A 25,992-nucleotide genomic window follows, 5' to 3' on the forward strand; every position below is an offset into this window, starting at 1 on the left:
ACTCAGATGGAAATGCCTTTTGACCCTTTCCTTTCTCTTTTTTACTTCCTGGAACTCAGACATGATGCCTGGAAGGGTGGCAGCTATCTTATGACCAAAAAGATGAAAACCAAAAGCTAAGGACTGTGGAATAGAAATGTAGAAGAAGCCTCAGAATTTAACGAGCTGCATTAGCCCTGGATTATCTATCCCCAGATTTCTGGTTATGTTAAGAAATAAAAACTCTTTTCTTGAATAAGGTGCTGTTTGTCAGGTCTCAGTTCAAAGCTGTCTATCTTGACCAATTTCTTGGTACTTTGAGGCTATTCCTCTTTTGTTTGACAATGATGATCATTTTCATTGCCCAAATGGTCTAGGGTCCCACAAACCACTGCGTATGCTATTCCTTGTGTATCTGTTGTATGTTAGGACTTTGAAGAGTTTCATCATTATAGCACTGCACCATGGGTGATAAGCATTTCCCATAGGTATGTTTCTTCAGCAGTCCAAGAAATTTTCTGCTTTTAGTACTTCCCTTAGAAAACAATCTGTTATAAATAGGCAGGGCTTAAAACGCCCATACAAAAAGTCACTAGCCAAATTTCTTATTCACTTATTTATTCATAGTCACAACATGAGATACAAGATGTGCTGTGCCAGGAGTCAGGAGAGATGTGATGCTACCAATGAGGGGTGTGCACGTGTGGTACGATCGTGCCGGCTGTGGGAGTGTGTACTGTGGTGAGCTACACACCTGGGGAGGGAGTTGGAAGCTAAGCACTGCAGGCCTAATTTGGGAAGATAGGAGGCAGGGGAGCAGAAAGGAGGTTACAGTAGCTAAACAGAGAGGGTTCCAAATGGGAAAACTCAGAGAAAATGTTAAGTCTAAATTGAAAATGAAATAGAAAAATGAGTGAGGTATGTAACACTTTTTGCTTCTTTTGTTTTCTTTATCACGGATGTATTTACATTCTGAATGGAATTGCTTGTGCCTAGTGAGTGCTCAATTATTACTTTTGGATAAAGGATTGAGCCAATAAACTTTGAAGTAAGAAATAATTAATTATATTCCAAATAGTCTGCATGGTTATGGACCAACTAAAAGTTTTATGCCCAATTTCTCTATTTTTAAATAATATATTGTTGACAATTACCTTAGTTCACTGTGAATAACATCTAATAAAATATTCTTGGTAGAAATAAGCTAATTCATAAAGGAATTCTATGCTCTATAGTGCTCTTTACTAGAAACATGTACTAAAATCTATGTTACCATCAGATATGCAGAATTGGGCTCTCTGCTTAATGGACCCTCAATAAGTAAGATGTCTTCCTTTTATTTTCTTATTAGAGAAGTGTTAGCTTACAAAGCAATCAAGCATAATATGCAGAATTCCCGTACATCACCCCACTACCAATACCTTACATTGTTACAGAACATTTGTTACAGATTGTGAAAGAACATGATCAGATTATTACCACTAACTATGGTCCATAGCATACATTTGGTATATTTTTTCCATACACCCCCTATTATTAACACTGTGTATTAGCATCATACATTTGTTATGTTCATGAGAGAACACCCTCATATTTGTACTGTTAACCACAGTCCATCTTCCGCCACACGGATCACTGTGTTATACAATCCCATGCCTTGTAAATTCTATCTAAAGTGTACACTCAGTGGCTCTCACATTCATTATAGAGTTCTGCAGTCATCACCCCAGTAAACCTTTGAACATTTTCCTTAGTCAAAAAAAAAAAAAAAATCCCATACTCCCCTATTATTGATCCTTAGTGTTGATATAATACCTTCCTTGACATTGAGGCAAGACTATTACGATATTGCTGTTACCTACAGTCCACATGTCACATTAATTGTATTTTTCCCATGCATCACTATATTCTTACCACTTTGTAATAGTGACGTACATTTGTTCTAGTTCATAGAAGAAAATTCTTGTATTTGTACTATTAACCACAATCCTCATCCATTACAGCTTCACTATGTTATTCAGTCCCTAAATTATTCTTTAGCTTTCTTTTAATTGACATTTACATCCCTGGACTACCCTTTGCAGCCACAATCCCATTTATAAACCAGCCATGTTAGTTATACTCACTATAATATGTTATCATCACCTCTATCCATTTCCACACTTTTACATTTACACTAATTGAAAATTCTGTAAACATTAAGCATCAGTACTCCTTCTCAGTCTTCATCCTATCTCCTAATAACTTATAGTCTAGGTTTTAACTCCATCTGTTTATTTTTTGTATTTAGTTCATATTAGTGAATCCATACAATATTTTGTCCTTATGTATCTGGCTTATTTCACTTAGCATAATGTCCTCAAGGTTGATCATGCTATCATATAAGTCCCAATTTGGTTTCTTCTTAGAGCAGCATAGTATTCCATTGTATGTATACATCATTTTTTGTTTATCCATTCATTGGTTGATGGACACTTGTGTTGTTTCCATTTTTCAGCAATTGTGAATAATGCTGCCATAAACATCCATATGCAAATGTCTGTTCATGTCACTGTTTTCAGTTCTTCTGGATATAATTCTAGTAGAGGAATTGCTGGATCATATGGCAGTTCTATATTTAGCTTCCTGAAGAACTGCCAAACTGTATTCCAAGAGGCTGAAGCATTCTACATTCCCACCAACAGTGAAGGAATGTTCCTATTTCTCCATATCTTCTCCACTCTTGTTTTTTCTGTTTTTTAAATAATGGCCATTCAATGAGGTATAAGATGATATCTCTTTGTAGTTTTGGTTGCATTGCCCTAATAGCTAGTGATATTGAATATTTTTTCATGTGCTTTTTCACCATTTTTATTTCTTCTAAAGAGAAATGCCTATTTATGTCTTTTGCCCATTTTTAAATTGGACTGCTTGCTCTTATGGTTGAGTTGTATGATCCCTTTATATAGAATGTAAATCAAACCCTTATCAGATATATGGTTTCCAAATATTTTCTTTCATTGAGTGGGCTGCCTTTTCATCTTCTTGACAAAATCCTTTGAAGCACATAAGTGTTTAAGTTTAAGGAAATTCCATTTATCCCTGTTTTCTTTCATTGCTTATGCTTTCAGTGTAAGGTTTAAGAATCCACCACTTCAGGAAGTGAATGTGGCTCAACAGATAGAGCATCCACCTACCATATAGGAGGTACAAGGGTTCAATACCCTGGGCCTCCTGGCTTGTGTGGTGAGCTGGCCCATGCACAGTGCTGCTGTGCACAAGGGGTGCCGGCCCACACAGGAATGCCCCTGCGTAAGGGTGCCCCCCATGCAAGGAGGGACCCCTGCACAAGGAGAGCTGCTCCGTGCAAACTGCAGCCTGCCCAGGAGTGGTGCCCACGGAAAGCTGATACAGCAAGATGACGCAACAAAAAGAGAAGCAGATCCCCAGTGCCACCTGATGAGAATACAAGGAGACACAGAAGAGCACACAGAGAATGGACACAGAGAGCAGACCATGGCAGGGGGGGGATAAATAAATAAATCTTTAAAAAAAAAAAAGAATCCACCACTTACCACCAGGTCTTAAAGACATTTTCCTACATTTTCTTCTAGGAGTTTTATGGTTCTAACTTTTATATTTAGCTCTTTGATCCATTTTTAGTTAATTTTTTAATAAAGTATGAGATAGAGGTCCTCTTTCTTTCTTTTGGATGTGGATAGCCGGTTCTCCCAGTACCGTTTGTTGAACAGACTGTTCTTACCCAGCTGGGTAAGATTTATTTGAGACACCTCCCTCCCACATTGGACGTCCCGGGTTTAGCTCCCAGTTCATCCTAAAGAAACAAGGAAGATGAAGAGACTCAGCAAGTGAGAAAACAAAAAACAAAAAAAACAACACAGGGAGGGGGAGAAATAAATAAATAAAATAAATATTTTTTTTAAAAAAAAGGAGATTAGTTTGAACATCTATGATTAGTTGTCTCAACTCCTTTAGCCTGATAAAGCACCAGTGCCCTCCTTCCTGCCAGGGACTGGAATGAAGCCTCTGACATGCCCCAAAATCTAGTCTGTGAAAGCCAAAAGAAAATACAGTTACCCAGAGAGGCTTTGGGAGCAGTGACCCTCCTCATGCTGTCAGGAGTGGGGATGGAGCCAGAGATGTGTCCAACAATCTGGTTTGTGTGGGCTGAAAGCACCTGCAGTTGCCCAGAGAGGCTGAGGAAACACTACCTTCCTCCTCTCCTATCTGGGGCAGAGAGGTATCACAGGTTTGCCCACCAGTCTAGTCCATGCAGTTGCCAAAAGAGGCTGCTGCTGATTCCCCCAGCTTCCTCCCTGCCTGAGGTGTTGCTAGAGCCTAGGCTAGCACTGCAGTCTGACCTGGGTGGTAAGAAGCCAGTCCTTACCTTCACTGTGATTTTCAAGCAGGCCTGCTTCCCCTCATGCCAAGGAGAGTTAAAATGGAGGATTTCCAACTTGGATAGATTCAAACTTTGGCTGTTCTTAGGATTTGACTTTAGACAGTGGAATTTACTAATCAGTGGCAGAAATCAGTGCCTGACCATTTCTTCCTCTCCCATTTTTGGGAAATGGAGCATCCAGCAGAAGCCAGGGAATAGGTCCCAAGGCTGCTTGTGCTGCCATTGGAGGGATGGGCACCAGCCTCCGCAACATGGACTACTTTATTCATGAATCTTCACTGCAGATGGGCAGTCCCCTCCATCCATTTTTCCAAGAATGTTACAGGATAATCTTCTGGTCTCCTGGGCCCCACAAACAGGGAATCTAGATAGCACTGGCTGATTATTACCTGCATTATAGGACAAGCTGACTCTTGGAGCTCCTTATTTGGCTGCCATCTTGCCCCCTCTCCCAGTAAATAAGATTTAATAAATGTTATAGAGGTTTTTAATAAAATATTAAATGAGGGTGACAGCACAGTTAATTAGTGGCAACACTGGGAATTTACCCTTGGTTTTATGCTTCCTAATGTATCCCCTTATCCAATAAAATCATGCTTTTGACCAGAGCAAAAGTCTATGCACATGTTTTAGATAATAATCATCTCATTTCTAGTCTGAAATCAAGTGCCTATTTGAAAATGAAGTTTGAGGAAAGTTCCAGGAAGAGATTTTTCTCCACTACTGCTTTCTGTACTTACATTGTCCTTTTGAATTTCTGCCCAAAGATGAATCTTGGAATGCCTAATGGAAATCTAGAAATCTCATAGACTCCTAGGTGACAATGTGAGCTAGCAGGAAAATACCCTTAACTGAGAGTCTCTCTACTTTTTGAAAATAAAACAAGGTTTAAAATTACCTAGAACATCTTCAAGGTTATATATCTTTATTAGTTCCAAGATGTGCCACTTATATTTCTACTTCCCAAAACAACAAAACATGGGAAACGGACTTGGCCCAGTGGTTAGGGCGTCTGTCTACCACATGGAAGGTCTGCGGTTCAAACCCCGGGCCTCCTTGACCTGTGTGGAGCTGGCCCATGTGCAGTGCTAATGCGCTCAAGGAGTGCCCTGCCACACAGGGGTGTCCCCCGCGTAGGGGAGCCCCACGCGCAAGGAGTGCGCCCGTAAGGAGAGCCGCCCAGCGCGAAAGAAAGTGCAGCCTGCCCAGGAATGGCGCCGCCCACACTTCCTGTGCCGCTGATGACAACAGAAGCGGACAAAGAAACAAGACGCAGCAAATAGACAGAGAACAGACAACTGGCGGGGGAAGGGGGGAATTAAAGAAATAAATAAATCTTTAAAAACAAAAACAAAACAGTAATTATCTGTGAATTATAAACCTAGTGATTCAGTTCTGTGATTATTATTTTTCTCCAACTAAATAGACTGTATACAACTCCATTAAATTTTGAACTAAAATGGCCTACTCTTGCTACTTAGCTACAGGTAGAACCTTGCATATTAATTTGTATAAAACATTGCTTTAATAATTACTGCAGTCTCTCATCTTATGCTCACCTCATAGGAAATTATAGCCTCATTAAATGGTTGCTCTGTAGACTGAAACCAGAAATCAAGAAAACTTAGTGAAGATTGGTTCGTTGACGTGGCAACCAGTCAGGTTAATGCCCTTTGCATTTCTAGTAGAAGAAAAATTCTATTTTACATTGCTATTTTCTGAATGCACATAGCTTCTTGCCCATTACTTCACCATAAATGACAAAACACTATCCGGTTATAAAATCTTTTAATATGTATAACTATCATGATCAAAATAATTAGATTTGTTTCTGTAAGTGTAAAATCAAACAAAACCAAGCTAAAATATCTGTTAATAGTATGTGGTTTATTCTTTTTTTTTTTTCCCCTAAAGAGCCATAGTACGTAAAGTATGGTGGGCTGAATTTTCCCTTAGCAGGAAAAATTCTTCATTACATAAGGGTTGTTTTTTAAGTTTTGTGTTTGGTGTTTAAAAAAAAAAATTTTTTTTAATTCGGAATAAATACAGAATTTATCAAGGTCTATAAGGTGGTGAAGTTCAATGGCATTTTAGAAAACATTTTTTTTAAGATTTATTTATTTATTTTCCCCCCACCCCTTCCCCCTGCCCTGCTGTTTTTGCTGTCTGTATCCATTTACTATGTGATCTTCTGTGTCTATTTCTCTTTTGGTCTTCGCACTTTTTCTCCTCTAGGATTCACCGGGATTCGATCCTGGGGACCTCTGATGTGGAGAGAGTTTCCCTGTTAGCTGCACCACCTCAGTTCCTCATTTCTGCTGCACTTCACCTTGACTCTCCCCTTCGTCTCTCTTTTGTTGTGTCATCATCTTGCTGCATGACTCACTTGTGTGGGCACTGGCTCACCATGCGGGCACTGGCTCACCATGCAGGCACTTGGCTCGCTGTGCAGGCACTTGACTTGCCATGCAGGCACTTGACTTGCCGCACAGGCACTGGCTCACAACGCAGACAATGGCTTGCACACAGCACTCTTTCTCTTCTTCTTTTTCACCAGGAGACTCCAGGGACTGAACCTAGTTCCTTCCATATGGTAGGCAGAAGTCCTATCACTTGAGCCACATCCCACTTCCCTTTATAAAGCATTTTCACATCCATTATTTCATTTTGATTTACAGCAATCCTATGAGGTAAATGGAGCAGGCATTGCGATCTGTATTTTTAGAACTGGGGAAACTTATGTAAAAGTAAAGCGCTTTATCCTTGGAAACATGACAGATGAGCTGTAGAGCTGGGTATCAAACTTAGACCTTATAAGCCCAAGACTGAGTTTTTTGTTAGTGATTTTTTTTCAATTAAACTACACCCTGACTTAAAGAACTAATTCTCAACTAAGAAAAAGGGTGTAACTGTTAGCTTCCTGTGCTACTAACTCCCTCTTTCTCACCAACTTTCTTTAAAGATCAGTTAATTTCATCAGATACCCATCCACTTGCTCTAAATTACCACCAGCCAGCAGGTCTATTACCCATCCCCATTTCTCTCCTTAAATTCAACAAATATGCATTGAATGAACTTGCAGACAGTCCCTACCACTTGGAGTTTCCAGTCGTATCAGAGTAGAGGTGTTAAAGTTTAATAAGTGCATGCCTACCTTTCTTCGAGAAATTTATCCTAAGGAAAATAATAGTTATCTTATTTACCTAAAAAGAAGTGCCTTGTAGGGTAGTGTTTTTAATTGCAACAAATTGGTAACAAATCAAATGCCAATGGCTGAGGATTGTTGAAAAAAACTATGATAATCCATAAAGAAACTTTTTAAGAAATAACTAAAATTGAGATTTTAAAAGATTTAGATTTAGAGATAGGGAACAATGCTCTCCAAATACTATTTTTCCAAAAAGACAGATTATAAAAACAGTACTCACTTATAGTTTTATTCCATATTTTGTAAAAATAGGTATCAGTGCTATCTCTGTTTGGTAAGATTACAGGGGATTTCTATTTTATTTTTTACTTATCTAAAACTTTTAAAGATTTTCTGTAATGAATGAAAGTTTCCTCTTACCCACAGAGGGAGGAGCTGGCTAATCAGCAATGAGCTCTAGAGGGGAATGGTGGCCTGCAGACAGTCGGTACTGGTAAATGTTCAACAACTGCAGTTCCAAGTTAAGTCCACCATGAAGGTCGGTTGACAGTTTCATTTACTTTAATGCATAAGACAAAAAAGAGACAATAAAAACATACATTGGAACCTCACTCATTCATCACAGTCATACAGATGTGCATGACTTCTTTTGCTGAATCAGATGACATTTTTTGAACACTGGAAGAACATTCCCTCAGATTTTTTGTTTTGTTCACATTGCATAACAGCTATGGACATGACACACTTTTAAGTTTAATCTGCGTCATTAAAATATTCTCCAACCCCTTCTTAAGTCTAAACAATCAGCAAAATAGTAAATCAAGCACTGATTTGTAGCATTTGCTGATTTTCAAGGTGTAGATATGCCAGCCATGGCTGACTGGCCAATTTCAAGCTCTCAATGTGATGTCACGGAATATGGATTTGGAAAGAGATTTGCATGGCACATATTATGTGTATTTCCATCATACAGATACAATATAACCTCAAGAGTAGTAGTCAGATGTAGTAAAATTGCAGGAAGTAGTGACTTTTGAGTATTATTATCTTCGTTTTTATTAAATAATTTATTTATAGACAAGTTAATGTATTTTTTAATATTTAATAAAATATCATTTGTATACAAACAACTTGTAAATAATTCATACAATAAATGCATATAACTTAAGTGCTGGGTTTTTTTAAACAAATAGCAAAGTTATTAAAACAGACATAAGACAGAAACAATGAGTCCTTTCAGGGCTAGCTCTTACGGCAAACTAAAGATGATGAAATTAATATAGAAGAGGTTGTTCTGGTTTCCTGGCTGCTAAAACAAATACTATACAATGGGTTAACTTAACAAAAAGAATTTATCAACTTGCAGTTTCAGAAGCTAGAGGGCTTGTTTCTATCCAGGGGTGGTATCTCTTGGCTGGCCAGCAATCTTGAGGCCCCTTGGCTTTTCTATCACATGGCAATGCACTTGGCAGTGTCTTCTCCTTTCTCTTCCTGGTCCCATTGATTGACTTCCAGCTTCTGGCTGCTCCCCATGTCTTCTCCTTTGGTATCTAATTTCCTTTGTCTCTAAGGAGTTCAACCATATTAGATTAGGACCCACCCTCGTTCAGTTTGGGCAAACCTTAACTAATAACGTCTTCAAAGTTCCTATTTACAAATGGGTACACACCCACAGGGCCAGAGGTCACCTAGATACCCAGATTTACCAACCATTAGCATTTTGCCATCTTTGTTGTAACATTCTCTCTCTCTCTCTCTCTCTCATTCATCTATCTATCTAATTTAAGTTTTAATAATGTTGTATATAACAACTAGACTGCAGAATTCCTAAAAACCTAACAATTGGCTCTTGGGAGCTGATAGGAGCCAGCTCTAGCACATCACTGCCTAGAGGTTTACTGGAGAGGATGAAGCCAGCAATGCCACCATTGCATCAAACGGCAAAACACAAGGCCCCAACTCTAGTTGCTGATCAAAACGTTCCTCGTGAAATGTCAGCTTCTGTTCCTGACCTTGTAGTTCCCTATTCTTTTAAGGTCACATAGTTATCATCTCCACACCAAACCATCAAGGTCAGTTTGAAGTTCATTTTTGCCTTTCCTTGTAAGCCATTAGTGAACCCATTTACATCAGTACTATCTACAGAGCTCACAAAAGCTTAGTTATTCCTGTCTTACCTCCCATTCCAGGCAGGTGGATGTGGAGCTGAAATTCTGACTTGGGCTTGTTTAGGGCAGCAGGGTGGAGACCCTGTACCTGCAGGGTATGGAACAAAGAATTGAAGAGAGCACCAGGGTAAAAAAAGCCTGACTCTGGAATCAAATAGAAAGCCCAGAGCTTCATAGTTTTGAAGCTACATACCTGCTTCAACCAGGGCCAGCTATACACGAAGCAGGAGTGTCAGTTGGAAATAAGAGCCAGGAGTGTCTTTGAGGCAGCCGGGTAGAAAGCCAGCTCTTCTTTCAGAAGCACACTGTCAAAATTTTTGAACAAATGAAATTGTTCTACTTAAAAGAACAACATTGTTAAGGAGGTCACAATCACCATTCAGACATAAGCAATCTAAGAGAAAGCAATTTTACTTACATGACATAGATGGGTACATTGGCACATTAATTACAAATCATTCCTATCCATTCATTAAAGCACTGCTAAGAAATTTTGAGTCACTAGTCCATGGAAGCGGGGACACATACTCTGTGCCTTGCCTTCTGCTCTCACCCAATGGGTTCTACTCTTCCCACTGGTTTTCCAGGGTGGTTTCCAGGCTCATCAATAGACTGAACTGGGAAGCAGAGGTGGCTCAAGTGATTGAGCTCCTGCCTACTACATGAGAGGTCTGGTTTCGGTTCCCAGTGCCTCCCAGAGAAAATGAGCAAGACAGTGAGCTGATGCGACAGGCTGGCGCAGCAAGCTAATGCAACAGGATGACACAACAAGAGACACATGAAGGAAAACATAATGAGAGATACAACAAAGCAGGAAGCAGAGGTGGCTCAAGTGATTAGGCGCCTTCCTCTGACATGGGAGGTTCCAGGTCAGTTCCTGGTGCCTCCTGAAAAAGAGAAGACCAGCGCACAAAAAACAGATAGAGGGAGTGGGGAGAAATAAATTTTTTTAAAATTTTCTTAAAAAGAAAAAAGCAGAACTTCCACGAAACATCAAAATATAGTCTGGACGGAACTTATGGTAGAAGCCATTTGGACCCAGCTTTTAAAATAAATTATACCACTTCGTTCAAAACTAATAAAATTGTATTCATGTCAAGGTAATCTGTTTTCAGAATTTACTGACTAGATGCCTCCTCTACAATTGATTCAAAATTGTGAGCTTTTAGCCTATATTAAAACAGTAGCTCCCAAGTGTGTGGGGTATGGTAATTGCAAGAAATGGGAATTTGACCTTTTGCTATTTCTATTAATAGGAAAACTTCATATCCCTCCTTGTTATTTCACAATTGTTCTCCCAGGCTTTTATTTTATTTTACCTTACTTTTCCATCACATAAGAAGGTGCTAAGTTGCTAACTGTGTTTTACAAGCTACAGAATTGCTGCCCGGTCCTCCTGGGAAGTGGCGTGAAAGGGAAACTAACAGAGGCTGTAGATATAGATTAAATTGGGTTTGATTTCTGGCTCTGACATTTACACAGATCTATTCATGCTTTTGAGTCCCAATGTCCTCTACTACCAAAAAAAAAGTTGGGAGTGGGGTGGAAATAATTCAGGTTGCGTTCTTGAACTTTACCTCTTGCCTCTTTTCAGCATGCGCCTCTGAGCTAGAGCATTAGCCCTGAAGTCCCATCTGTCCTGACCAACAGCTGCCTTCCCCTGGCAGGAGTTCCTCCACAGCGCAGTTATCAGACTCATCGCCTCGCTGGTCCTCCTTCCTGATATTCTGATGTAGCAGGTCTGAAGGTGGACCTATACTGATATTGTGTAAAAACTCATCAGGCGATGATTCTAAAGTGTAAACACGTTTGGAAATCACTGTTACATCCTAAAGGTTCTGGGAGTCTCTGCCTTGTTGGCTTCTAACTAAAGCACATGGTCTGCGCAGCAGCAGCAGCAGCGCTGAGAGCATGTCAGGAATGCAGGGCGGGGGCCTAGGAGAACACGTGGTAAGGAGCTCTTCGGGGGATTCTTATGCACACTGCAAGTGGGAGAAGTGCTGTACTGTATTGTGGTTGGTAAAAAGCACAGCAGCTGATACATTCAATCCCATCGTCTAAATCCTAAATGAAGGAACTGCCCACAGTTGGCTGTTTTCTTCTGGGATGTGCTTTACCTAAAGATTCCCACAGTCCAACCCTTTTCTTCTCTCAAGTATCATCCAAACTGTTCCCAACAGATGGCTCAGTGCCTTTACAAAGTTGTCAGACTAGATGGAAAGAAATCTGGATTCCTGTTGCAAAGAGTGACATAGAAATTCTGATGAAGAGTGCAACTTCCTCTTTCTTTTTTTTTTAAATTTATTTATTTATTTTATTTCTCTACCCTTCCCACTCCCCACCCCAGTTGTCTGTTCTCTGTGTCTATCTGCTGCGTGTTCTTCTTTGTCTGCTTCTGTTGTTGTCAGCGGCACGGGAATGTGTGTCTCTTTTTGTTGCGTCATCTTGTTGTGTCAGCTCTCCGTGTGTTCGGCGCCATTCCTGGGCAGGCTGCACTTTCTTTCGCACTGCGCGGCTCTCCTTACGGGGTGCACTCCTTGCGTGTGGGGCTCCCCTATGTGTGGCACGGCACTCCTTGCGCGCATCAGCACTGTGCATGGGCCAGCTCCACAGGAGTCAAGGAGGGCCGGGGTTTGAACCGTGGACCTCCCATGTGGTAGGCGGACGCCCTAACCACTAGGCCAAGTCCACTTCCCTCCTCTTTCTTTTGATTTCTAGTGTTCTTCTCACAACGCCAGGGGGAAAAAATCCAAACCGCTATAGTGTACATATGAATTAAGTTGCCATTTAATTTAAACTCTTTTTGTACAGTAAGAATCACCTTCCGACAGACATATATTAGAAGTCTTCTTTCCTGTTTTGTCTTAACTTATCAATTGTATACATCATTATCTATCCAAGGCAAAACCCAAGTAAATTATAATAATCCAGTTGAGAAAGTATACACTGCAATTATACTATTTTATTTAGTATTTTTAAATTAGGTGCTATTTGCTTCATTGTTAAAGAATATGCTTAGAGAGAAAGGAAAGGATATTAATGGGTATATTGACCAAGTTTACCCACAATATTCAATCAACCAAGCAGTTAAATCCTTTGAAAACCACTTTTAATAATTACCAATCAAATATTTTATTATTGCATGATCAAACTGATTTTTTCAATTATTTAACACAAACATCTGCCAGGCATTGTTTTAAATCCGAGGGAAATAAAAATGAATGAAAGTCTGGTGGAGATGGAAAAGTTTGCAGTAGCTGCTACAGTAGCTGCGTCTTCATGCCTGCAATGACTACCCCTTTCCTTACCCTATCCTCTACACACAGCTTAAGTTTCTCTTTTATCCTCTTCTAGTAGTGTTATATAGAGGTAGACACATATTAAATGTGCAGTAAACAATTTAAAATATTTTATTTATTTTTGGTTCTTATTTTATGCTAGATAAGGTGCTAACTCTTTTAAATTTTTATTGAATATAATCAGTGCTGTGCTGGTAAATGGCTCTTTGGGGAAAAGAGCCTGATTTGGAGTGTTGACCACCATCCATGTTGTCAGGACTCTCACCACGGCCAATTTCAAGCACACAAAAATCCTGGAAATTCAATAGTCCATCCGAGCTGCTACAAACTGCCTCCGGCATACCACTGAATGTAGTCCTCACATCAGGTCTATGCAGTAGTAGAAGTAGTATTGTTATTGTTATATATTTTTTTTTCTCCACTTGGAAGATTAGAAAACTAGGGCATAAGAAGTTAGGAAACTTGTGGGGTCATATAGTAAATGGTGAAGCCAGGATGTAAACCTGGCCCTCTCTGAGGTCATGGCCAATATTACACTATACTGATTGACATTATACTCCTTTAACAAATTTGGAATAAGGCAAGGAGTTATTAAAATTCCCATTGAATTTTTCCAGACGGTCCAAACACATGCTAGGTTTTGATATCCTTTGCATTGAAACATGAGATCTGAAGCCTTTTCCTTCTTGGGTTCAGGTTGTATTTATCCTGTGGCTCAGAGCTGAATGCATTTATCAAAGAGTTTACTTGTCATTTGAAACTTTGCCTTTTAGCCATATAGGCAAACATTTCTCATGAGTACTACTACTTATAATTATAGCAGTGATCATTTCTTGGATGCTTAAATTTGCCAGGCACTCTATACTGTACATTTTTCATTTCATTAATCCTCACAACCACCCTATGAGATAGGTAATGTTATTATACCCATCTTAAATGCAGGATACAAAGGCACAAAGAAGGTTTTTAAAAATTGCCCAAGGCCGCACAGCTAATAACTATCAGCTCCAAGACTCAGCCCCCAGGTGAGTGGTTTTAGAGCTTATGATGGTTGGATCCACGTGTCAGCTTGGCCAGGTAATGGTGCCCAGTTGTTTGGCAAGCCCTGCCCTGGTTGCTACTGTGAGGACATTTTGTGGCTTAGATAATAATTGAGTTGATTGCATGTACAATCAACTGAGGAGATTGCCTGTAGTAACAAGAGATGTCTCATCCAATCAGTTGAACGTTTTATAAGGAGAAGTGATGATCTCAGCAGTCAGAAGAGAGAATTTCCATCACTACTTCAGACAGCCAGTTTCTCCTGGGGAATTCATCAAAAACCTTGACCAGAGTTCCCAGCTTGCAGCCTGCCCTACAGAATTTGGAGTTGTGGATCCCCACAGTCACATGAGACAATTTTATAAAATCTCAGATATGTGCAGATAACTCCTGTCAGTTCTGTCTCCCTATAGCACCCAGTCTAATACAGAGCTCTTAACCATTATGTTATCCTATTCAGTCTCTAAATTGTGACTGATTGATACCCTAGCAACCAACTCCATGTTACATCCTTCGAAGTTTTCTGACACATTTTAAAGCCCATCTTCCTTTCTTATCCATCGTTATACCCCTTTGTCTTACCTAAAACAGGTGTCCACTGTAAACAGAGTGCCTAGGGTGCCTCCTCACTACATCGGAGCTACTCTCCAAGTCCTCCTTAGACCTCTCGTGCTATTGATGTCAACCATTCTTCACAGATGGTACTCATAGAACTCAAAACTGGGAACTGTAGGTTCAACTTTCTTATACTGGGGTTGGGACAATGGATGACTCCCTGTGGGTAACATTTGTGGGGCATGGGGCAAGAATGCTAATAGAGGTTCATGTACCATTTGTCTAAATATTTTGATGTTTAACAGCAAACTGTTAAACAAAGTATGTTCTGTTCCTCATAATGCCCTAGAGGGCCAGGTTTTAACTTAGAATTACTGAACTCAGAGTTTTGACTGGTGGGGCAGAGAGAAGTGGCCCCTAACCGAAGAACTGTCTGCTTTTCTTTGCACCCAGCTCTCTTGTTGCACATATGAATGTGGACATCCCAGCTCACACATCCAAGCTAGGCTCCCCACCCCGGCAACCAGCCACCCCTTGGCAACCCCTTAGGTCTAGGGGTGCACACACTGGAGCTGTAGCCAGCCCCTAAGAAGAGAGACCCAAGGAAGAGGCCCACATAGGTCCTGGTTGTTTGAGCCCAAGAAAATTCTGGGTCTGGGGTTTAGAAGGGAGGCTGTGAGGCCCGTATTTCTCAGATCTAGGGTGAGACTGATTATGCTTCTCCTGGGGCACAACTTTGACCCTTTGGGCACTCATTGTGGATGAGTCCAGTATTTAACAAATGGATGAAATGAGGTGAGGCAGCAATGAAATATTTTTCAAATTCCCACTGTTGATGGGTGATAGCTTCATGCCAATGGCTAAAAGTTGCCCTTTTGATCCTTGGCAGAGAAAAGATTGATGTGAAAGTTAACAGAGTTTTCATCTACTTGGCTTATTTGGAACATTATGACATTCCCTAAAGAACTTCGTTTCAAATGAAGGGAAGACTCCCCAGCTCGTTCCTACATATAATCTGAGTTACTTAGTACTGCTTTCTTCCAAAGTGTCATTCTTGAATTTTCCCATTCTTCATATAATTTTCTTTTTTTCAGTTTACTAAGTGTGTCCTAAGATTAATTTATCTAAATCACAGCAGCAAAATAATCAAATAAAGTCACTCTCTTGGCACAGATGCAGAATGCCTAAGGCAGGAAGTCCAGAACACATAAAACAACTGGGGATGGACAGGGATGGGATTGGATGGGATCGGATGGGATAGAAGGGGAGGGGAGGGGAGGGGGGGAAGGGAGAGGAAGTGGTGGGACAGGCTGCAGTGTCCCAGTGAAGCACATCAGGCCCGGCTCACTCTGCTCTCTAGGAGGGTCTTGTGTATCAGACTCACCTGGAGGGCTTGTTAAAATACAGAGTTCTGGACCCTGCCCTGAGAATTTCTGATTTAGAAGATCTAAGGTGGGGCCTGAGATCCTGCATATTTCACATGTTCCCAGGGGATGCTGATGCTGCTGGTCTCCATACCCCATTTTGAGGATCATTGGTCTAGTTTTCCAGACACTCTTAGGCTATATTCACAGCTTGGCTGCTCTCCACAACTAAGCCCCTCCCACCTACTCAGTTACGTATTCAATAGCCCACCTTCATGCCAAGATGCATATAGAAGATTAATATCAACAATGTAAGCAATTCGCACACTGAAAAAGAAAAACCAGCACATGCAATTTTCCATGTTCGTAGTATATTCTAAAGATCTTGAAGCTGATAAAATCTTGCTTCTTATCCTTTTGTTGCTACAGTCTGACAAACAAGACCATGGATCCTCTCCATTCAGCCTGCTATTGCCTGGATAGCAGAGCTGAGAGAAGTTAGCGCTCATGTCTGTGCTCAACCGTAAGAATACAGAGTTATAAATAAATCCAGGACATCTTTTCCAATTACTCTCAATCTGTGTATTCTGTGCATTAGTAAGATATATCCTATAACACAAACGTTTCAAAAATGTTTAAATTCTCAAGGAAACTCCTTTCTACTCTTCAAGGGAAAGAAAGAGATAATTTAAAGATAAAACAAATTTTCTGGTAATAGCTCATGGCCTCTGCACATGTGGACTCTCTCTCAAGCTTTCTGGTTTTCCCACTGATTTCCAGGATGCTATCCTGCGTATTTCTTTCCTCTTTCTGCTGAACAATCTGTCATTGAGACAAATGCTGTGGCTGACTCAGCCAACTTTGATAATTATGTCCCAATCAGAGCAAAGTCAGTCACAGTGAACATCCCAACTCCTGATGTGTCTTTCCCAAAACACGAATAAAGGTTGGAGTTTCTCAGGAGGACAATCTGATGAAGGGACTAGATTCTTCCTTAATTTGCTGATTTTTAGAGTATTTGAGTCCAGAATATTTCCCTTCCACAGTGAATATTTCCTGCAGACTTTTCAAACTAAACAATTTTTATTTTAAATGAAAACCTGTTTTTATTAATATAGCATACTTAAGTTAGCATTATTTATTTTTCCAGTGAAAATGGTTACCCACAATTTACTAAATAAAAAGATTAGTGTATTTCATACTTTTGTGTTAGGTGATTTTTTAAAAACCAATTTAAAAACCAATTGATATATATTAATAAAGCACAAATCTATACAAAGTATACATTAATGTATACAAACATAGTTGCACATTCATCAGTTCAATCATTTTTAGAGCATTTTCATTATCCCAGTAATAATAATAATAATACTAAAACAAACAGCCAACCAAACAAACAAAACTCATCATCTCTCAATCTTCCTCTGCTTCTCCTGCTGTACACAGCTGCTATTCTGTTTCCTTCTCTCTAGTTTATTCGTATTTATATTTTCTAAAACAGTCTTATATTTGCAATAACACCCATATTCATATTTCACTTGAGTTTCACTACATTATACAGTCCCATGTTACATTTTTTAGCTTTTCTTCTAGTAATATACATTTCCTTAGACTTTCTCTTCCAACCACTGTTAAACCCATGTAATAATTCTGGTAGTCACAAACACCAAGATGTGCTCTCACCGTTTCTATTCATTTCCAGAGATTTACAAATAACCTTTTAACCAATTCTGCACAGACTAACCATCAGTTTTCCATTATCTACCCTCATTCTATTTTCTGGTGACTGATATTCTAATTATTAATTCCACAATTTACATAATATATTTAGTTCATAATGATGCAATCATACAGTATTTGTCTTTTTGTGTCTGGCTTGCTTCACTCAATAAAATGTCCTCCAAGGTCATCCATGTTGTCATGTTTCATGACTTTATTTTTTCTCACTACTGCATTGTATTCCATTGTGTAGATATACCACAATTTGTTTATCCATTCATCAGCTGATAGACACCTGGGTTCTTTCCAACTTTTGGCAATCGTGAATAACACTGCTATGAACATTGGTGTGCAGATGTCTATTCCTGTAACTGCTCTCAGTTCTTCTGGGTGTACATCTAGTAATGGTATTGCCAGGTCACATGACAAGTCAATATTCAACTTCCTTAGGAACTACCAGTCTTCCAAGTAGCTGTACATTCCCACCAACAATGAATAAGCATTCCTATCTCTCCACATCCTCTCCAACATTTACAGTTTTGCAACTTTTAAATAGTGGCCAGTCTAACAGGTGTGAAATGATATCTCATTTTAGTTTTGATTTTCATTTCTCTAATCACTAGTGATGTTGAACATTTTTTCATGTGTTTCTTCACCATTTGTATTTCTTCTTTGGACCATTGTATTTTCAAGTCTTTTGCCCATTTTTTCATTGGGTAGTTTGTGTTTTTATTTTGAGTTGTATGATCTCTTTATATATCATGGATATTAAACCCTTGTCAGATATGTGATTGCCAAATATTTTCTCCCATTGTGTTGGCTTCCTTTTCACCCTTTTGACAAAGCCTTTTGAGGTGCAAAAGTGTTGAATTTTGAGGAGGTCCCATTTATCTGTTTTTTTCTTTTATTGCTCATGCTTTTAAGTGTAAGGTTTAAGAAACTACTGCCTACCACAAGATCTTGAAGATGTTTTCCTACATTTTCTTCTAGGAGTTTTGTAGTTCTTGTTTTTATATTTAGGCCCTTGACCCATTCTGAGTTAATTTTTGTGTAAGGTGTGAGATTTGGGTCTTCTTTCTTTCTTTTGGATATGGCTATCCAGTTCTCCCTGCATCATTTGTTGAATGGACTCTTCTGGCCCAGATGGGTGGGCTTAACAGCTGTATCAAAAATCACTTGACTGTAGATGTGAGGGCCTATTTCTGAATTCTCAATTCAGTTCCACTGGTCAATCTGTTTGTCTCTATGTCAGTACCACACTGTTTTTTCCACTGTGCCTAAGTGATGTGCTTTAAAGTCAAGAAATGAGAGACCTCCAACTTCGTTCTTTTTTAAGACAGTTTTGGCTATTCAGGGCCCCTTACTCTTCAAAATAAATTTGATTATTGGCTTTTCAATTTCTGCAAAAAAAGCTGTTGGGATTTTTATTGGGAATGCATTGAATCTGTAAATCTGTTTGGGTAGAACTGACATCATAATGATATTTAGTCTTCCAGTCCGTGAACATGGAATGTCCTTCATTTATTAAAGTCTTCTTCAGTTTCTTTTAGCAATGTTTTTTTAGTTTCTGAACACAGGTGTTTAATGTCCTTGATTAAGTTTATTCCTAAATATTTGATTCTTTAACATTGTTATTATAAATGGAAATTTTTTCTGATTTCCTCCTCAGATTGCATATTAGTAATGTATAGAAATGCTATTGATTTTTGCATATTAATCTTGTATCCCACCATTTTGCTGAACTAACCTTTTAATTCTAGTAGCTTTGTTGTGGTTTTTCTAGGATATTTGGATATAGGATCATATCATCAGTGTATAGTGAAAGTTCTACTTTACCTTTCCTATTTGGGTGCCTTTTATTTCTTTATCTAGCCTAATTGCTCAAGCTAGAACTTCTAGCATAATATTGAATAACATTGGTGGCAGTGGGCATCCTTGTCTTGTTCCTGATCTCGGCAGAAAATATTTGTCTTTCACCACTGATACAATGCTAGCTGTAGTTTTTTCATATATGCTGTTTACCATATTAAGAAAGCTTCCTTCTCTTCCTATCTGTTGAAGGGTTTTTATCAAGAAAGTGAGCTGTATTTTGTCAAATGCCTTTTCTGCATCAATCGAAAGTATCATGTGACTTTCCTTCTTCAGTTTGTCAATGTAATTTACTACACTAACTGATTTTCTTGTGTTGAACCACCCTTGTGTACCTGGGATAAAATCCACTTGATCATGATGTATAATTTTTTAATGTGCTTTTGGATTCAATTAGCAAGTATTTTGTTGAAGATTTTTGCATCTATATTCTTTTATTTTTATTTGAAAAGTCCCCTTTATTTTTATATATATATATATACTTAAAAAAATTTTTTTTTAAGATGCTTAGGTCACGTAAGAATTGCATAAAAAATATAGGGGATTCCCTTATGCCCCACTCCCTCTGCCTCCCACACTTTCCCACATTAACAACATCCTTCATTAATGTGGTACATTTGTTACAATTGAACACATTCTAGAGCATTGCCACTAAGCATGGATTATAGTTTACATTGTAGTTTACACTCTGTCCTGCACAATTCTGTAATTTATGACAAGACACATTTTAGCCTGTATCTGTGTTTGTTTGTTTTGATGTACCGGGGACAGGGATTGAACCGGGACCTTGTTCGTGGCTCAACCATTGAGCCACACTGGCTCCCATTGACCTGACCTCCCATGTGGAAAGCAGGTGCTCAACTGCTTGAACCACGTCTGCTCCCAGTGTTTTTGTTTTGTTTTGTTTTGTTGTTTGTCTTTATTTATTTTTTTAATATTACATTAAAAAATATGAGGTCCCCATATACTCCCCACCTCCCTCTATATTCTTTAGAAATATTGGTCTGAATTTTTTTTTTCTGTATTATCTTTATCTGGTTTTGGTATTAGGATAATGTTGGCTTCATAGAACGAGTTTGGTAGCATTTTTTCCTGTTCAATATTTTGGAAGTGCTTGAGCAAAATTGATCATCTTTGAATTATTGGTGGAATTCACCTATGAAGCCATCTGGTCCTGGGCTTTTCATCTTTGGGAGGTTTATGATAAGTGTTTCAAATCTCTTCACTTGTGATTGGTTTGTTGATGTCTTCTATTTCTTCTAGGATCAGTGTAGGTGAGTCATGTGTTTCTAGGAATTTGTCCATCTCATCTACATTGTCTAGTTTTTTGGCAAACAGTTGTTCATAGTATCCTCTTATCATCTGTCTTATTTCTGCTCGGTCAGTGATAATGTACTCCCTGTCATTTCTGATTTTATTTATTTACATCTCTCTTTTTTTCCTCTGTCAAACTAAGGGTTTGTTGATTTTGTTGATCTTCTCGAAAAACCAACTTTTGGTTTTGTTGATTCTCTCTATTGTTTTTTTTGTTCTCAATCATTACTATTTCTTTCTTTTGGCTTGGTTTGTGATTAGTTTGCTGTTCTTTTTCTAGTTCTCCAGGTGTGCAGTTAGATCTGCAATTTTAGCTCTTCTTTTTAACGTAAGCTTTAAGGGCTATAAATGTCCCTCTCAGCACTGCCTTTGCGGTGTCCCACAGGTTTTGATACATTGTGTTCTCATTTTCATTCATCTCAAGATATTTGCTGAATTTTCTTACAATTTCTTCTTTGATCCACTGATTATTTAAGAGTGTGCTGTTTAAATATATGGAAATGTATTTATGAATTTCACTTTTTCTGTCCGTTACTGATTTTCAGTTTCATTATGCTTTGATCAGATAAAGTGCTTTGTATAATTTAAATCTTTTAAAATTTATTGAGACTTGTCTTGTGATCCAACATATGGTCTATCTTGGAGAATCTATGAGCACTTGAAAAGAACATATATCCTGCTGTTTTGGGGTGCAATGCTCTAGAGATGGCTGTTAGGTCTAGTTCATTTATCTTATTATTTAAGCTCTCTGTTTCTTTACTCATTCTCTGTCCGGATGTTCTATCCAATACTGAGAATGGTGTATTGAAGTCTCCAACAATTATTTTAGAGACATCTATTTCTTCCTTTAGCTTTGCCAGTGTGTGCCTCATGTACCTTGGGGTACTGAGGTCAGGTACACAAATATTTAGTATAATTATTTCTTTTTTGTGAATTGCTCCTTTTATTAATATATAATGGTTTTCTTCATCCCTTATAACAGTTTTGCATTTAAAATCTGTTTTGTCCAACATTAGCATTGGTACTTCAGCTCTATTTTGGCTATTATTTGCATGGAATATCATTTTCCAACCTTTCACTTTCAGCCTGGTTGTGTCCTTACATCTGAGGTGAGTCTCTTGTAGACAACATATAGATGGTTCATTTTTTTTCCCATTTTATCACTCTATATTTTTGATTGGGGTGTTCAAGCCATTAATAGTCAATGTTATTACTGTAAATACATTATTTACTTCATCCATTTTGTTCTTTGACTTTCTGTTGTCATATTGTACTATTGTCTATCTTTTTACCCTTTAATTTACTCTTCCTAATAATATTCATTTCTACACTCTTCTGCAAGTCTCTTGCCCTTGTTTTTTCCTTTCAGGCTGCGTCACCCCCTTTAGTATCTCTTGTAATTCTGGTCTTTTGGTAACATACTCTCTCAGTTTTTGTTTGTCTCTTAAGACTTTAAACTCACTCTTTTTTGTTTTAGGTACTGGGACTGGGGACTGAATCTGGGACCTCGCATGTGGGAAACTGGTGCTCAACAACTGAGTTTACACTGTCTCCCTTACCCTCATTTTTGAAGGACAGTTTTGCCGATACAGAATCTTGGTTAGCAGTTTTTCTGTTTCAGTACCTTAGATACATCATGCCACTTTCTTCTCACCTGCATGGTTTCTGGTGAGAGGCTGGCACTTAATCTTAATGAGGTTCCCTTGTATGTGATGATTTGCTTTTCTCTTGCTGCTTTCAGAATCTTCTCTTTATCTCTAATATTTGTTATTCTGAACAGTAGATGTCTTGGGGTAGGTCTATTCAGATTTATTCTGTTTGTGGTACATTGTCTTTCTTGGATATTGTTATTCATATCTTTCATAAGTGTTGGGAAGTTTTTGGTCATTATTTCCTCAGATATTCTTTCCACCTGTTTTCTATTCTCTTCTCCTTATGGGACACCAAATGCATATGTTTGTGCATTTTGTGTTGTCTGTCAATTTCCTAGGACCCTGTTCCATTTTTTCCATTCTCTTCTCCTGCCTTTTCCGGTTTAGATCCTCTGTTACTCAAAATCACTAATTCTATCTTAAAGCAATTTAAATCTACTCTTGTGTGCCTGTAATGTATTTTTTATCTCTTCCATCATGTCTTTCCTTCCCATACAGTCTGTTACTTTTCTTTGAGGCTTTCAAATTATTCTTTATGCTCACCCAGTGTGTTCTTAATATCCTTTATCTCTTTAGTCATATTTTCTTGCAATTTTTTTAGTTGATTTAGTAGAATTGTGTGATTGTCATTAATTGTCTTACATCCTGTATCTCCTCAGTATATTTGATTTGTTCCTTTGGCTGGGCTATCTCTTCCTGTTTCCTAGTATGGTTTGCAATTTTTTTTCCTGATATCTAGGCATCTGAATATGTTGGTGAATTTACTCTGATGACCAATTTCTCTCTCTTGCCTATTGTTGTTGTTGTTTTTTACACAGCTCTTCTTTGATATTTGTTTCAACTTATTCTAAGTCTTTAAAATTGCTCAGGTTAAGTTATTAAAATCAGACCATTCACTAATGGTGTGCAGATTTTCTCCCAGGAATTAGAGAACAAAGAGACCCTAAAGCAGTTTTTGTCCATGCAATTTCCAGACAGATCAGTAGATGGCAGTCATCAGAGCACCTTTCCATGAAGGCATTTCAATCTCTTTTTCCTGTGTTTTGGTCTGGCTAGAGCCAAGACTCAAAACAGAGTCTGCTGACTGAATTCACTTAAGAAAAGCCTCCCAACTCACCCTCCCTTTTCCCTTTTAACAACTGACAGGGAGGAAGATGTCTGTTCCCCTCTCAGTCAGCTGCACTGAGCTGCAGGGGTTTTACCCCAGCTTAATATCCTTCCTGGCCACCATGGGGGTTTGGTAGCTCACTTTTGTTGTTTCAAATTCTTTGTCTCTCTGTCCATCACCTTCCTGGAAGTTGTGTAGCACTGTCCTGGTCTGCTGAACCTCAAAACAGGCCTCTCAGACAGCTTTTGGCTCCTTTTCTGTTGTTTTTGTGAGAAAGTTGAGCCCTGCCTGCCTAAACCAATGCCATCTTCCCCATGTTAGGTGATTTTAATTGCAAAGAATGGAGGACTTACTCTGTATGCCTCAGTTGGTGAAGTCTATTGTAAGCATCAAACCCAAGGCTGGGCCACATGGAGACTTAGAAAATCAAGCACCCATATTTCATAGGAGTACAAGGACTATGTAAGCTAGGCCTTGTGGAGATGGACACAAATGTCATTCAGGATGCAAGAGGTCCTGGATCTCTATAACTATTTAGCCCCCTTCTCTGCAGCTACAAAATTTGCAGAACCCGGTGCAAAATGAAAACATGGGATGCCCTGTTCAAAAAGCAGGAAAAAATGTCTCATTTAAGATATTAAAATATAAAGCTCGTCCTTTCTTCCATGGTCTTTCTCTCTCTCAACTTATGACATTTTTTGTTATATAATATTGTTCTAAGTAAAGAAAAATTAAAATTTTAATTTATCAGCATGAATTTTGCTGTTCTTTAAATAGGGCTGTAGCAGTTTGATATTATTGATGAATTCCAAAAAGAAATACTGGATAATGCTTGCAAACTTGTCTTTTCCTCTGGGCATATTAGAGTGCATTGAATTCAGAGGTTTTACTTTTACTTGATTAAATAATGATTAAGGCCTTGGGCTGCATCAGTAGAACATTGAGTTCCTGCCCCCTTGGTGGGTGGGGACTCACAGAGAAACTACACAGCAGAGAAGGGAGGTTGGAGTTTTGATCGTGGAGCCTGGGAAATAAACACACAGGAGAAGAACACAGAGGAATAGAGACACCTCCTTAGACATGGCAGAAGCCCCAGTGGGAGAGACAGAGTACTTTGCCTGATAGTCTACAGCTGGCCTTATGGAGTGAGCAGAGCAGCTGAGCCCAGGAGAAACAAGACCCAGGAAGAGAGGAACCCAGGAAGCCTGAACTCTTGGCAGAGATCACCTACCATCTTTCTCCAACCCATGGCAACAGATTTTGGCAAGGAAGTAACTTATGCTTTATGGCCTAGTAACTGTAAGCGTCTATCCCAAATAAATATCCTTTATAAAAAACCAACAGATTTCTGGTATTTTGCATCAGCACCCCCTTGGCTGACTAATACAAGGGCAATGCCAGTTATAAATGCAAATATGAGAGTATTTATCTCATATGCAGAATCAGATTACACAATTATTTCATGGTTTCTATATGTATATATATATTTCATTCTTATCAGAACAGTAGAAATTACGCAAAACTAACTCAACCTTTTTTATTTCACCTATCAATATATGCATATTTCACCAACACTCTCTGCCATAAGCTAACTGATGAGTAAGGGCTGGAAGGAAAAGGAACTATGGGTTGCCCCATCTTTTCCTTTCCTCGGGTGTCATCATTTTCAGTGTAAGTGGTAGAATAACAAGTAACACAAATGAGATATGACAGAGTTCCTTGGTCCTTTGTGTTTCTTAAAACATATTGTGTTCTTTCTGCTTTCAAAGCAAGTTCTGGCTCTAAGGGAAAGTTTGGCATCTCAGAGTTGTTAGTACCCCACTTACTCAGTCTTAGATAAAACACACTTACCTTGTTCCTGCTATGAGTCTCACCGAACTCCCAGACATCATGAGTCCCCTGGATTTCTGTGCTCATGGGGAATTGTGGACACTTTGTATATATGGAACAGCCAGGAATGGCAGGCACACATCTTGCTCTGTCTCCTCTGCTAATGCACCTGCTCCATTGTTCCATTGAACTTCACCTACAAAACACAAATTCAGTGATGAATTTTTAAGAATTTCAAGACAACAGCGGCAGAACATTCAGCCAAGCATGAGGCTAAGTGACCGCACAGGTTGCATGTTCATGAAGCTGGTCTTGGCCCCCTAATGGCAGGAAATAGTGATTTTTATTCCCCATGAACATGGCCCAGGTGCCACCACCCCCTACCTCACCCCTATTCAGGAAATATTTTTCATATAGTCTTGACTTTAACTTATGGTCTTTTACCTTCTCTGTGTTTCTTGTAACTTCTCCTGACATGGGCTGGCTCATTCTCTCATTTCCCACCTAAACTACAGGGAGAGAGACTGATTGATGGTCCTTGTCA

General features: G+C 38.9%; 1 long non-coding RNA gene across 1 annotated transcript; it reads right to left on the reverse strand.

Moving 5' to 3' along the window:
- Nucleotides 1-8,703: 8,703 nt before the first annotated feature.
- LOC111760078 (uncharacterized) lies at nucleotides 8,704-25,639 on the reverse strand. Its single transcript, XR_002793875.3, has 4 exons — nucleotides 25,470-25,639; nucleotides 9,891-10,002; nucleotides 9,707-9,785; nucleotides 8,704-9,095 (listed from the first exon to the last, which is right to left on the reverse strand). It is a non-coding gene; the product is annotated as an uncharacterized lncRNA (long non-coding RNA).
- Nucleotides 25,640-25,992: the final 353 nt, after the last annotated feature.

This window comes from Dasypus novemcinctus, chromosome 7, assembly GCF_030445035.2.
Source record: "Dasypus novemcinctus isolate mDasNov1 chromosome 7, mDasNov1.1.hap2, whole genome shotgun sequence".
Lineage (NCBI taxonomy): Eukaryota > Metazoa > Chordata > Mammalia > Cingulata > Dasypodidae > Dasypus > Dasypus novemcinctus.